A 15,906-nucleotide genomic window follows, 5' to 3' on the forward strand; every position below is an offset into this window, starting at 1 on the left:
GAAAAGGACAAGTGAGACAGGTAAGGTCAATTCAGCTGAAGTAATATTCTGATAGATCCATGCAAATCTATTTGGAGCAAATTGGTGGTGTCTAATTTAATTTCCTGTTTTTTCATAAGATGATGATATCCTCCAATCAACATGAATTTGTCATATGTGTGGACAAGACAAGAAAAACAAATTACAATCAACAGTGGGTTGTCTATGCAGAAGTGTTACACTCAACACACTGAATGACATTCACTATCTAGATGAGTTACAGCAAGACTGGTGTCTTCAGAGACAACAAAGTCCACAGTGGCTTTAAAAGAACACACACTGTGATGAGGATGTCATCATCACACTGACCAGAGGTGTCTCAACACTTCATACACACTAAGCATTACTCTAAACACTTTACACATATGAACTTCTCATCAACATAGCAGCACGTTAGAGAAAGATCTGTGTCCACCTTACGGGAGAGAAAACTCTGTCACTCTAAGAAATTACTCAGGTTAAATAGTTAAGAAATGAAGCAACAGCACTTGAGTTCAGGTGGTTGGGAGAGACAACTGAACCGAAATAATTAAACAGTTAAGTAACAGTGTAAAAGACCATCCACAGAACGTTCCCAGAGAATACAGGAAACAAGTTCAAGGAAGCTGTAGTGCAATGGAACAGTAAAATGATCACTATACAGAATCACCCCCTCTCCCCGCCAATCCACACAATGTCAGTAATCTTACTACTATTTATATCATTCATGTGATGAGATAGAATAAACTTAAGGTCATGGAATACACTTAAGATACAAGTGCAACTGCTACAAAGCATAAAGCATATTTATGAGATGATGTTTTATAATAAAACCATGGAGTTACATATCCATGCACTCATGCATGCACATGTAAACAAACAGCTGATTGAAAAAAAAAAGAGTTGTCTTTTTTCTTTCATTCAATCAAAATTTAGTGAGCATCAACTCTGTGTCCCGAACTGGGAATACAGCGGTATACATGATGGAGCTTACAATCCAGGAGCCAGCTGGCCAATTACATCCATAATTTTAACATCACTATTGTTATATGTGCTCTGAAACAGGCCTGGTGCTAAGACAAGATTCAACAGAAAGTCTTGACCTACATCAAGAAATCAGACATCAGATGAGGTCTCCGTGAGGAAGAAACACTTAGGATTGGCAAGGTGGGAAATGGAAGAGTTTTGTAAGCAGAGAGAAGAGCCTGAGTGCCAGCTCTGAGGCAGGAAGATATTTAGTGAACAGAAAGTCAGCCAGTGTGACTGGGACACAGGGAACAAAGAGGGGTGATGCCAGGTAGAGGCTGATTTCTACAAGGTGTAGGATTTAGGACTTTATTCCAAAAGCTACTGGAAGTCACTGAAGAATCTGTAGGAAGAAAGTTAGAGGTTTAGATTTGGTTTTTCGAGCTCACTCTGTTGTGTGTGAAGGTCGTTGTTCAGCTGCTCAGTCATGTCAGACTATTTGTGACTCCATGGTAGCTTGCCAGGGTGGACATTTCGTACTCCAAAGAGTTGCCTTTTGACACATTCTGGGATGATACTCCCATTTTCTTTTACTTGTATATTTCAGCATCTTTGGGACATTAAAAATCAATCAGTTGTACGTCATTAAGTTTGTCAGCATTCTATGTCTTTTTTAAAGCTTATTTGGTTATGCTGGGCCTTCGTTGCTGTGAGCAGGCTTTCTCTAGTTGCAGCTGCAGTGCCTGGCTTCTCATTGCAGTGGCTTCGCTTGTTTTGGAGCACAGACTCTAGACAGTGCGGGCTTCAGGAGTTATGGCTCCTGGGCTCTAGAGTACAGGCTCAGTAGTTGTGGCACATGGGCTTAGTTGCTCTGAGGCATCTTCCTGGATCTGGGATAGAACCCATGCACCCTACATTGGCGGCCACATTCTTATCCACTGTACTACCAGGGAAGTCCTCAACATTATCTTATTGTAGTTCAAAAAAATAAAAGGATACTAGTTCAAAAAAATAAAAAGTAATACAAGCAGAACATAATATACAGAAGATTTATTCTAATGTGTATAAAATACCTGTGTTTAAAAATAATATCAAAGCTTCCCTGGTGGCTCAATGGTAAAGAACTCACTGACCAATGCAAGAGACATGGGTTGTTGCCTGGTCCGGTAAGATCCCACATGCTGAGGGGCAACTAGATCCCTGAGTCTCAATTCCTGAGCCAGAGCTCTAGAGCCCAGCAAGTGAAACTACTGAAGCCAGTGCACTCTAGAGCCTGTGCTGCAAAATGAGAGAAGCCAATGCAAGGAGGAGCCCCCACTGCAATGAGAGTGGCCACCACTTGCTGGAATGAGGGAAAAGCCATTGAAGCAATGAAGACCCAGTACAACAAATAAATACATTTTAAAAAAAGTGACTTTATCCTTAATTTGAGGTATGTAGTTATGTATGTGTATGAGTACATAATCAAAATTTTATTATTATAGTCCATTAATGAAATATTTAATTAAGATTAGGAAAGTTGCAGAATTCCCTGACGGTTCAGTGGTTAAGATCCCACACTTCCACTGCATGATTTTGGGTTCAATCCCTACTCACAGAACTATGACCACCCAAGCTCACCATGCAGCCAAAAAAAGAAAAAAAATTAGTAAACTTGATTTCACAGTTTAAATGAGGAAAGGTAATGAAACACTCTCTAGACCTGAAGCCTCTTTCTCAACTTTCCATTCCATTGCCAAACACTAAGATTTTTAAGAGATGCACATTTAATTTTATTTATTAGACTCTGATGCTGGGAGGGATTGGGGCAGGAGGAAAAGGAGACAGAAGATGAGATGGCTGGATGGCATCACCAACTCAACGGACGTGAGTTTGAGTGAACTCCAGGAGTTGGTGATGGACAGGGAGACCTGGCATGCTGCGATTCATGTGGTCGCAAAGAGTCGGACACGACTGAGCAACTGAACTGAACTGATTATTATTTTTTTTAAATTTATTTATTTTAATTGGAGGCTAATTACTTTACAATATTGTAGTGGTTTTGTCATACATTGACATGAATCAGCCATGGGTGTACATGTGTTCCCCATCCTGAACCCCCTTCCCACCTCCTTCCCCATGCCATCCCTCTGGGTCATCCCAGTGCACCAGCCCTGAGCACCCTGTCTCATGCATGAAACCTGGAGTGGCGATCTGTTTCACATATGATAATATACATGTTTCAGTGCTAGTCTCTCAAATCATCCCACCCTCGCCTTCTCCCACAGAGTCCAAAAGACTGTTCTATACATCTGCGTCTCTTTTGCTGTCTCGCATATAGAGTTATTGTTACCAACTTTCTAAATTTCATATATATGCGTTAGTATACTGTATTGGTGTTTTTCTTTCTGGCTTATTTCACTCTGTATACTAGGCTCCAGTTTCATCCACCTCATTAGAACTGATTCAAATGTATTCTTTTTAATGGCTGAGTAATATTCCATTGTGTATATGTACCACAGCTTTCTTATCCATTTGTCTGCTGATGGACATCTAGGTTGCTTCCATGTCCTGGCTATTATAAACAGTGCTGCAATGAACATTGGGGTACATGTATCTCTTTCAATTCTGGTTTCCTCGGTGTGTATGCCCAGCAGTGGGATTTCTGGGTCATATGGCAGTTCTACTTCCAATTTTTCAAGGAATCTCCACACTGTTCTCCATAGTGGCTGTACTAGTTTGCATTCCCACCAACAGTGTAAGAGGGTCCCCTTTTCTCCACACCCTCTCCAGCATTTATGTACTATAAAAAGTCAGATCTGATTCCCCCTCTTTTCCAGATTTTAACAAGTATTGTGCACACTAATACCTGACTTCCACATGCAGCTTCTTTACCCTCGTTGACAGAGAGCAGACAGCACATCCAGATGGGCCCTAAGCAATCCCTGCTGCCCAACAGCACTGAGACCCTGTCTCCAACCCGTGGGTATGAAGCCCTGCCTAGGACAGTGCCCAAGGGAGCCTCCTCACAAGGGCCGGGTCACTGGGTCATGGGGAGACGGGATCTAAGTGGAGATGATAGGCCCTGAGGGAAGGCCCCAGGTTGAGTGTGCATGTACAGGAGTCAGACAGGACACTTCAGAGTCAGACACAATAAGCAAGTCCAGAGAAGGGCATTTCAGAAAGGACAGGCTGAGAACCCACTGAGAATATGACCTTACCTGAGAAAGAGCAATTCCTGACACATTTTCTTTCATCTTCTTGGCTTCTTCCTCAGGCAACACAAGTCTTCAGAGGTCTATAATGAAAGTGGAAAGCATGCGTTTAATGCTTAGAGTCAACACACCCGCTTCCTGAGCCCCATCCCCAACACAGAGAAGCCCTCACCATGTGGAACAGACAATCCTCTGTGCCCACGGTCTCAGGAGGGACTCAGGATGGTCAACTCCCGCACGGAGTCCAACATGGAACTTTCCCACACTTTTATTCGGATCACCCTCCCCTCCTGGTGAGGCCTCATGCACACAGCAGCAGGGGGCACCTCCACTGACCCCATGATGCCCTTCAGGTCACACAGCAGGCCCTGGTCCAGCCCCACTCAGGGCAGAGCGCCCTCCCCTCCCCCAGGGCCTGACCTTAGTCTCAGAAGTGGAGGCTAAGAGCCCTGGTGCTCAATGCAGGATCCAAATCGGAATCATCTGCGACTCTGTGCACATTCCTGGGACAAGGCCCCACATGAGAACCTGAGGAGCGTGTCTGATGGGGGAGAATCGACTAACAAAAGGGGTATGTGTATACATACCATACACCATGTGACCATGTGACATGTGTACACCGTGAAATATTTATCACAATCCACGAACCAACACATCCATCACCTCCAAAATCCCATGTTTTGTGTGTGGTGAAAACACTGACGATGTACTCTCCTGACATATTCCCACTGTGCAGTAATAGAATAGGATTAACTACAGTCAGCATGCTGCACATACCTCCCCAGGACTTACTCACTTCACAACTCATAGTCTGTACTTTTTGACCAACATCTCCCACAACAACGCTTGTCTCTCTCACACACACACACACACCCATTCACTGGGTTCATCAAAAGGTCCACTCTTGCTCTCACAACCCTCCTGGAGACCTCAATGAAGCTTCCCTTCAGCTTCTCCCATTTTTCTACCTCTTCTCCGTGCATGGTTGAAAAAGAGCAGAGACCACTAGGCATGCATAGTGCAACAGAAATCTGCCCAAGCTGCAAATCCAAGGACACTGGGACTGAATATGGAGAAAAAGAACCTGGTCCTCTTGGGAAAACCTATCAGCGACTGTGGACATTATGTAGCTGAGAAATAGGCAGACTGAGTTCAATAAAGAAGTCACAAGATGAGAGAGCCCCCAGTCTCACTGGCTCATGTTCTCCCTGCTCACAGCTAAATGCAAGATAACCACAGTAAACTCAGCATCTGCTGCAATGGGCAGATGAGCTGCTGGAAGGCAAAGCTGCTGTCCAAGATGGAAACTGGCCCCTGGATGGACAGAGCTTAGAAGACCTGGGGGCTGCAGTGAGCAGTGACACTGCAGACTAAAATATGGGGATGCCTCAAGACACTCGGAGAAGGCAACTGCACCCCACTCCAGTACTCTTGCCTGGAAAATCCCATGGATGGAGGAGCCTGGTAGGCTGCAGTCCATGGGGTCTCGAAGAGTCGGACATGACTGAGCGACTTCACTTTCACTTTTCACTTTCATGCATTGGAGAAGGAAATGGCAACCCACTCCAGTGTTCTTGCCTGGAGAATCCCAGGGACAGGGGAGCCTGGTAGGCTGCCATCTATGGGGTCACACAGAGTCAGACACGACTGAAGTGACTTAGCATAGCATAGCATAGCATCAAGACACTAGATCTGTCAGGCTTCTTAGGACTCTCACATCTTTTTGCTTTGGGTAATAAGTCTCCACGTGGGGTAAGGATCAATTAGAGTTGAAATGTCCAGAACAGATATGGGAACCATCATCACCTACCCTGTAACCTCCATCTCCCCTGAGAATTCTTCAGCCAAACACACATTCATAGTCTGTGAGATGTTGTAAGAGATGTTGCACACATCCTGGAAGGAAGAAGAAAATGGGGCATCCTTCAATGAAGGGAAAAGAGGAAACATTCCAAATAATCAAAGAAGGCCATCTCTGATGAAGGTGATTAATATAGAGGCAGTAAATCTGGTTAACATGACAGCAAATATCAGAAGGAGATGGGGAGACCTTGCTGGCCTAGACCTGAAGGAAGAGAAAGAGCAAGGGCAACAATGATATAATGGCCAAAGGTAGATGTAGCAACTAAGATCAGAGACGGAGAAGGTTTTGGTTATATGAACAAGGACTAAGTGAATGTGACCAGGACAGACTGACCATGAGAAAGGGGTCAGCTCCCAGAATGAGGCTGGAGACACTGGCAGAGGCCTGAGGATAACAAAGGGCTGTGGAGCCACCTGAGGAGTCAGGATGCTGCCCTGAGGACACAGGGAAGCCAGCAGAGGTGGGAGTCCTCCCTTCACATTGACCTTTATTCACAGAAGACGGTTCATGATTCTCTTTCTGAGCCTATGCTCCCACCTCCATCCTACTATTGTCCTTTTTCATGTTGCAAGACTGGGATCCATTTCAAATTCTAATACTAACTGGGCAGTCCCTCCAAGAACTGCCACACACCCAATTTGGCCCATCATCTCAGAGGGTCACTGTTCCTCAGCTTCTGGACCTGAGGGAAACATCATCAGATCAACTCAGCTCACTACATGTGAGATCACATAAAAGAGAGGAAATTGGAGTATCAGACTAACTGCTTACATTACGTCGTGACTCTTAACCTCTACTCCACACCAGGAAAAGGGAAGGGGCTGACCCACCTCTGAGAGAATCAAGACACTGCCGCAGCTTAAACTTCTATAACCTCTGCACATGGATGTTATCTTTTAATACAGATAATTACAAAATGCACAAGCCTTACAGACAGAAGTTTTGCAATTCTCATTTTCATCTGTATAATTTAAAAAAGAATGTCTTAAACTTAGTAGATTTTAAAGCCAAAAATCAATGTATCACAACTTAATAATTCTTATACAATCGATTCAGCACTCGTCTGGATCTAGTCCCCTGCCACACCTGCACAATAGTTGTTTCCACTTCATCTGGTTTATCTGTTTCCCTACTTCTTTCTCCGTCTCCCTTTCTCTTCCCCTCTGCTCTCCTGCTGTGCCTGGCCTCCTCTCTACTTCTTCCCTGACTCCCATCCGGCCTCTCTCTGCCATTTGTTCCCCATCAAGATGCGTTCTCTCCATCCTCCCTGGTGATCCTCAATCTCCCGCCTTTCTTCCTCCATCTTTGCCCTCTCTTCCTCCCAACTCTCTGGCACCCTCAAGTGGCTGTGCTTCCTTTCAGCTTCCTTTCTCAGCTCCTCCAACCACTAGGAGCTCCCTTTCTCTCCCAGCAGGATATTGTTTGTAGGTCAAGGTCCCAAGTCTTGTATCCCCTTTGAGGGCTCTCAGTGTGAACTGCCTCTCCACTGTCGCCTTCTTTGGGGCCCCTGATTTACAACCCCTCTCCCCTGAAGACTATAGAAGGGGGCGGCAGAGGATGAGATGGTTAGATAGCATCCCTGACTCAACGGACACGAATCTGAGCAAACTCTGGGAGAAACAGAGTTCGAAAAGACTGGGACCGAACACCACCTCCCTATCTTGCTCACCTTTAACTCTCAGGAAATCCTGTTTTTCTCTAAACTTTTTTCCCTAACCTCTACCTTCAAGGCTCATTCTTTTTCATGCTGTTGTCTCTTCACAAGTTCCTCACAATCCTCTTCATTGCCATCGCTTCTTCTTCATGTTTCTCTTTATTTTCTATTTCTCTAGGAGTCGCTGTCCCTGCTTCTACTGACAACCCCTCGCCCACTATTTACAGGGATGGTGACTGATTAAGAAGCCCGGTTCCCGCAAAAGCCAACCAGCAACGGGTGGAATTTGGGACGGAACCTCGGGTGCCACGTGGCTGGCGCAGGTCACCTCCCCCCGACACCGGTCATGGCAACGTCACTATGAAGAGAAAGCCTACGGGGCAGAAACACCTGCCTGAGGAGACGCGAGGACAGACGGGTTGGGAGGGAAGGGGTCTCAGCAGCGGGGCGAGCTCTCCAGAATCCCAGGACCCGGGAGACAACGCGGCCTCTCCGGAAGCGGAGAGGTCGGGGCGGTCGGCGCGGCTAGGGGCCGCGGAGCTAATAAACCCACCTCGCCGAAGAGAATTGTATGCGGTGTAGGAAGGGCAGAGAGGTCAGTGAGGTCAGTAAATGGTTTCAAGTAGGAAACAGGTGCGAAACGCAGCGTCTCTGTGGACCAAAAGCTGGAAGCGGCTTCAGAGCGACTTTAAAGCAAAATGGCGGCGCCCCTTTGGCGCTCACCAAGACGTCTGGAGAAGGAAATGGCAACCCACTCCAGTGTTCTTGCCTGGAGAATCCCAGGGACGGAGGAGCCTGGTGGGCTGTCGTCTATGGGGTCGCACAGAGTCGGACAGGACTGAAGCGACTTAGCAGCAGCAGCAGCAAGACGTCTGAACTTGCTGGGGATGGTGGGACGGGCGCAGGGATTTAGAGTCACTAGCGAACCTGAGACTCGGGGTAACGAGGAAAGGAGACTGAAGGCGCAGGTTTGATCAGACAGAAAAACTCACGCTGAGCTGAGAGACCTCCATTTGCCGCGCTCCGCTTCCGGGTTTGCACGAATCTGCGCTCACGCGCAGTGAAAGGCGGAGCGGCCTGGGGGCGGGGACTCAGCGGAGCCAGGTCGTCGGAGGGCGGGGCGTTGAGCTAAGCCGAACACGCGTGGGGACATCGGGAGTGTGAGGAGGAGCTTCGAGGCGTTCTGGGACCGGCGTCCGGGCGCAGTGGGTAGAGCGGTGCGGGCGCGGCGCGGAGAAACAATTCATTACTGTAATCACCTCTGAAGCTGACTGCAGCCAGAATATTAAAACAGGCCTGCTCCTTGCAAGGAAAGTTATGATAAAACCAGAAAGTGTTAAAAAGAAATGGCATTACTATGCCAACAAGGGTCCCTATACTCAAAACTATGGTTCTTCCAGTAGTCAGATAGGGATGTGAGAGTTGGTCCATAAAGAAGGCTCAGCATAGAAGAACGGGTGCTTTTGGATTGTGGTGCTGGAGAAGAGTCTTGAGGGTCCCTTGGACTGCACGGAGATCAAACCAGTCAATCCTAAAGGAAATCAGTCCTGAATGTTCATTGGAAGGAGTGAGGCTGAAGCTGAAGCTCCAGTACTTTTGGCCACCTGATGGGAAAACCTGACTCAGAAAAGTCCCTGAGGCTGGAAAAGACTGAAGGCAGGAGGAGAAGGGGGACAACAGAGGACGAGATGGTTGGATGGCATCACCGACTGGATGGACAAGTTTCAGCACGCTCCAGGAGATGCAGGATGGGAAGCCTGGCTGCTTTAGTCCATGGGGTCGCCAAGAGCCGAACACGACTGAGGTACAGAACAATAACTGCTCCTCGCCCCACCCATCCCATATAATCATCTCAGGCTTCAGTCTAGCACTGGCAATCAACCTTAATGCACAACATGTAAAATTATCCCTCAAATGTCTTCACATTCTCCAATCTCTTAGGATCTTTCCCCACTATTACACAGCACTACCCACCACACTTGTCAGCAGTCCAAAATTCAGCCCTATCCCCACTGGGTTTCATTGGACTGGAAAACATCCAACAAAAACCCACTTCTTTAATTCAAAGAAAATTTTCTACACTAGTGTCAGACCATATGGGCTCCCCAGGTGGCTCAGTTGGGAATTTGCCGGCCAATGAAGGAGCTACAAGAGATGGGGCTTCAATCCCTGAGTCAAGGACCCCCAGGATTAGGACATGCAATCCACCCCAGTATTCTTGCTTGGAAAATCCCATGGACAACGGAGCCTGGTGGGCTACACTCCATGGGGTTTCAAAGAATCAGAGGTGACAGAGCACAGCGACCATTCTGTATTTCTCTTTGACTCCAGTGCTGATACAATGATTCTAGTGCTGATACAACTAACTAGCATCACTGAAAATAATCTCCTAAAATGAAGAGTGTTTGTAGTCAATTTATTACTCTGGTCATAAAAACTAGAAAAGGACAGTAATAAGCCTCCCTAACACGGGAGAAAAAACTCCAGCTCCATCACTAATCTCCAAAGTTGAAATTCTAATCTAGTTCATGAACACTTATTATAGGATATTTATAAAATTATTGTCATGTCTTAATTAAAATTACTTTTTCCCTATAAACTACTATATATTTCGTGCACTATTTGTGTCAGGATTTTACATGGAAAGGACTCAAACCCCAAGCCTCTAAGTCCACAACTGAATTTACTTGGGGTGGAGGAACGGGTGGATGAGTAGGAAAGTCTGGTGACCCAAGATCACAGATATGGAGCAGAGGCTCAGTTTAACAAGAAAAAAAGAACAAAAAACAGTACCACATGTTTCCAATGGTGACTACACCTACCATTTGCTGTGAACTTCGCTTCTGGGCATGAGGGGCGGGCCCAAGTGGGCCAGAGATGATACTGGCATGTTCCATCCTTTAGTTGCCAGGCCTTTTGTCAGTCTTTAGAAGTACCTGGTGCTTCACTGGTGGCTCAGATGGTAAAGGAATCCACCCAGAATGCAGGAGTCTGGGTTTGCTCCTTGGGATGGGAACATCCCCTTGAGGAGGGCATGGCAACCCACTCTAGTCTTCTTGCCTGGAGAACCCCATTGATAGAGGAACCTGGTGGGCTACAGTTCATGTGGACCCAAAGAGTTAACATGACTGAGGGACTAGGCACACACACAGTGTTTCACGTCTTGAGTTGCACCACTGATTCATCATTAGTTTAAGTAACTATCTGTAACAGTTTCAAAATAAAAGCTGGAATTCTGTGGGATAATAACTGTCAAAAGTAAGGTTTCCTGCTGATGAGGCTGAAGCGATTCAGAGGCCTGGGAACTAAAACCAGGCATGGCCACTGGGCTGGGGGTAGGTGGGAGTGGGGTGGGGATTAATGTAGGGCAGTGGCTGGACCCAGGAATATTCCAGGAATTAGAATTATTTAGCAGTTTAAGTAAATAAGAACTAGCTTTGTGTGGGAATTACAGGCTAAAACACACAACTCTTAGAATGCACTACTTCATACTAACAGTTCTAAGGTGACAAATGTCTTGACATTCCACTTCTTCAAGGACCAAGCTTATTAGTCACTGAAGTGGCCCAGCGACAGTGCACCCTGAGGGGAATGCAGGATGGAGAAAATCAGGCACCGTTCAATGCTTTGGAAATTCTGGCCTTGGTATTTCAGGAAGGGCTGCTTGGGCCCGTCCTCCTCCTCAGGAAGTCCAGATAAATTTGGGCCATTCTCTCCTGGTTTCAGATCACCCAGTTATTGGTTGAGGACACCAAACTTTATATGGCAATGTATTAACATACACAGGCCCCAGTGAAAAGATACACGAGGATCCTGGTTGAAAGATACTGGGGTTTTCTCAGTTGAAAGACACTTAGTGGTACCTCCCTGGTGGTCCAGTGGTAAAGAATCCACCTGCCAATGCATTGGACAAGGGTTTGATCCCTAGTCTGGGAGGATACCACGTGTCTTGGAGCAACAAGCCTATGCAACACAAGTACTGAGCCTGTGCTCTAAAGCTTGTGTTCTGCAACAAGAGTAGCTACAGCAATAAGCCTGCACACAGCAACTAGAGAGTAGCTCCTGCTCTCTGCTAACTAGAGAAAGACCATGTGCAGCAAAACCAAATCAGCACAGCAGGAAAAGAAAATACATTGAGTGCTGTGCACTGACCAAAACAAGGAGGGTCAGCACTCCTGTCTCCAAGCAAGCCCCAGCTAGGTTTATGTATTTTATGTACAGAATTCATAGCCCCTGGTCGCTGCAAAGAGAAAAAAGCCAGCGCAACAATGGAGACCTACAGGCAAAAGTAAATTTTAAAAATTGTTAAAGAGAGAAAAAATTTCCTGTAATGAAAACTGCATTCTTCTTTATAAAAAGTGTTTCTACTCTATGCTTGTGATGACTTAGCTTCAAATACGTTTGAGATAAACTTGTTTACATCAAAATATATAATACTTAAGTCTATACTTCCCAATGAAATGGAACGTCAAAATTACTAGATGATCATTTGATGGTTATTAGGCAGTTTATTTTTTGTTTCAAAATTTGAATGCATTTTCTTCCTTTTCTTTGTTGTTTCAGGAAGCTCTGTCAGATGTGGACAACAAAGCAGAATGTAAAATATAAAGTCTTCAGAAGACAGTTTATTTGCACCAAAATTATCAGCTTTGCACCACTTATATTTCCATATGTATTAATGTACAGAGCTCAAGTCCTAAAGGAAATTTCTTCATATTTTTAGGGCATTTATTATGTCCCCTCTCATTGTCTTATGTGCATTTTAATCTTACACATCTCAAAATAACCCACAAATGTATTTGATAGTGTAAGGCAGGGAAGAAATGTAAACTAGACACTAAGTCTAAGTCACATGTGGACCAAAAAAAAAAAAAAAGGTAAGGAAAACCTACTGAAAAAACAAAATAGGGTGGCACGATTTGAGAGAAAATCATTGAAACTTACATATTACCATATGTAAAATAGCCAATGGGAGTTTGATGTATGACAAGGCACCCAGACCTACTGCTCTCTGAAGACCTGGAGGGATAGGGTAGGTAGGGAAGTGGGTTCAGGAGGGAGGGAATATATGTATGCCTATAGCCTATTCATGTTGGTGTACTGCAGAAACCATCACAATATTGTTAAAAAAAAACAACAAATTTTACTACAGCTGACACTGAACCATGGAGCATATTACTTATTTCTATAATGTGACATCAACAGTTTAATATCCTCTGGAAAACAGAACTTCTTTTTAGTATTTAACCCAAGACATATTTCCAATCACGTAATGTTCATTCAGTTCAGTTCAGTCACTCAGTCGTGTCTGACTCTTTGTGACCCCATGGACTGCAGCACAGGAGGACTCCCTGCCATCCATCACCAACTCCCAGAGCTTATTCAAACTCAGGTCCATCGAGTTGTTGATGGCATTCAACCATCTCATCCTCTGTTGTCCCCTTCTACTCCCACCTTCAATCTTTCCCAGCATCAGGGTCTCTTCAAATGACTCGCTTCTTCGCCTCAGGTGGTCAAAGTATTGGAGTTTCAGCTTCAGCATCAGTCCTTCCAATGAATATTCAGGACTGAGTTCCTTTAGGATGGACTGGTTGGATCTCCTTGCAGTCCAAGGGACTCTCAAGAGTTTTCTCCAACACCACAGTTCAAAACAATCAATCCTTTGGCCCTCAGCTTTCTTTATATCCATATACGACTACTAGAGAAACCATACCTTTGACTAGACAAGGCTTTGTTGGCAAAGTAATGTCTCTGCTTTTTAATATGCTGTCTAGGTTGGTTATAGCTTTTCTTCCAATGAGCAAGCATCTTTTAATTTCATGCATGCAGTCACCATTTGCAGTGATCTGGAAGCCCTAGAAAATAAAGTCTTTCACTTGTTCCATTGTTTCCCTACCTACTTACCATGGATGCCATGGTCGTAGTTTTCTGAATGTTGAGTTTTAAGCCAACTTTTTCACTCTCATCTTTCACTTTCCTCAAGAGGCTCTTTAGTTCTTCACTTTCAGCCATAAGGGTGGTGTCATCTGCATATCTGAGGTTATTGACATTTTCTCCGGCAATCTCGATTCCAGCTTGGGCTTCCTCCAGCCCAGCATTTCTCTTAATGTATTCTGCATATACGTTAAATAAGCAGGGTGACAATATACAGTCTTCATGTAATCCTTACCCTATTTGGAACCAGTCTCTTGTTGATGTCCAGTTCTAACTGTTGCTTCCTGACCTGCACACAGATTTCTCAAGAGGCAGGTAAGTGGTCTGGTATTCCCATTTCTGGAAGAACTTTCCAGACTTTGTTGTGGTCCACACAATCAAAGGCTTTGGCATAGTCAATAAAGCAGAAGTAGATATTTTTTTTGAACTATCTTGCTTTTTCAATGATCCAATGGATGTGGGCAATTTGATCTCTGGTTCCTCTGCCTTTACTAAATCCAGCTCAAACATCTGGAAGTTCATGGTTCACAACCTGTTGAAGCCTGGGTTGGAGAATTTTGAGCAAGCATGTGAGATGAGTACAAATGTGAGGTAGTTTGAAGATTATTTGGCATTGCTTTTTTAGGGGGTTGGAATGAAAACTGACTTTTTGCAGTCTTATTGCCACCCCTGAGTTTTCCAAAATTGCTGGAATGTTGAGTGCAGCACTTTAAGGATTTGCAATACCTCAACTAAGTGAGTGATCACACCATCACAGTTATCTGGGTCATGAAGATCTTTTTTGTATAGATATGTAATGTTCATTAGGCTACTGTAAAAATACCTTAGGTAAAAGATCAGATCAGATCAGTCGCTCAGTCATGTCTGACTCTTTGCGACCCCATGAATCGCAGCACGCCAGGCCTCCCTGTCCATCACCAACTCCTGGAGTTCACTCAGACTCACGTCCATCGAGTCACTGATGCCATCCAGCCATCTCATCCTCTGTCGTCCCCTTCTCCTTCTGCCCCCAATCCCTCCCAGCATCAGAGTCTTTTCCAATGAGTCAACTCTTCGCATCAGGTGGCCAAAGTACTGGAGTTTCAGCTTTAGCATCATTCCTTCCAAAGAAATCCCAGGGCTGATCTCCTTCAGAATGGACTGGTTGGATCTCCTTGCAGTCCAAGGGACTCTCAAGAGTCTTCTCCAACACCACAGTTCAAAAGCATCAATTCTTTGGCGCTTAGCCTTCTTCACAGTCCAACTCTCACATCCATACATGACCACAGGAAAAACCATAGCCTTAACTAGACAAATCTTTGTTGGCAAAGTAATGTCTCTGCTTTTGAATATGCTATCTAGGTTGGTCATAACTTTCCTTCTAAGGAGTAAGCGTCTTTTAATTTCATGGCTGCAGTCACCATCTGTAGTGATTTTGGAGCCCAGAAAAATAAAGTCTGACACTGTTTCCACTGTTTCCCCATCTATTTCCCATGAAGTGGTGGGACCGGATGCCATGATCTTCGTTTAGTAGTTTATCCGTTTAGTAACATAGATAAATAGTAAGCTATGGCCGTCTTCAACCATATGAACAATGGAACATATGTGTACCATACAGGAATATTATAAATTCATAGCATGTGTAAACATTCATTGTTTTCTTAAACAGTCTCACTGTGGTTTTTCGATGTTTGACTACTGACTCCTTTAGACTTTAAAAACAACCACTTCCTGTGCTGCCTCTCTGGGCAGGCTGAGAAAAAAATTTAAGGCCTCCTTCCTTTGATACCAACTAGTAGTTCACCAGAGCAAAAACTCTCCCCTCCTTGCCATCCAGTAATCATCTTAACACTCCAAGAATGTCACCATTCCTTTTTAAGTATGCTTTTCCCAAAAGCATGGAAAAGAAACGATATACTATTTGAATGCAGAGTTCCCAAGAATAGCAAGGAGAGATGAGAAAGCCTTCCTCAGGATCAATGCAAAGACATAGAGGAACATAGAATGGGAAAGACTAGAGATCTCTTCAAGAAAATTAGAGATACCAAGGGAATATTTCATGCAAAGACAGGCACAATAAAGTACAGAAATGGTATGGGCCAAAAAGCAGCAGAAGGTATTAAGAAGAAGTGGTAAGAACACACAGAAGAACTATACACAAAAGATCTTCATGACCCAGATAAACACGATGGTGTGATCACCAACCTAGAGCCAGAAATTCTGGAATGGGAAGTCAAGTGGGCCTTAGGAAGCATTACTGTGAACAAAGCCAGTGGAAGTGATGGAATTCCAGTTGA

At 44.8% G+C, this 15,906-nt stretch overlaps 1 long non-coding RNA gene across 4 annotated transcripts in view; it reads right to left on the reverse strand.

The window, feature by feature from the left end:
* The window catches only part of LOC100126043 (uncharacterized), a 37,287-nt gene extending 28,544 nt beyond the window's left edge, over positions 1–8,743 (reverse strand). For 2 of the 4 annotated variants that reach the window (XR_009491217.1, XR_009491215.1), the window contains exons 1-3: positions 8,689–8,743; positions 5,989–6,074; positions 4,185–4,261 (exon numbers count right to left, since the gene is read on the reverse strand). This is a non-coding gene — a long non-coding RNA (uncharacterized lncRNA). Of the gene's footprint in view, positions 1–4,184; positions 4,262–5,988; positions 6,075–8,249 lie in introns of all 4 variants that reach the window. The other 2 variants (XR_009491216.1, XR_009491218.1) reach the window with 2 other exon arrangements.
* Between the last annotated feature and the right edge of the window lie 7,163 nt (positions 8,744–15,906).

Source organism: Bos taurus, chromosome 18, assembly GCF_002263795.3.
Source record: "Bos taurus isolate L1 Dominette 01449 registration number 42190680 breed Hereford chromosome 18, ARS-UCD2.0, whole genome shotgun sequence".
Taxonomy (NCBI): Eukaryota; Metazoa; Chordata; class Mammalia; order Artiodactyla; family Bovidae; genus Bos; species Bos taurus.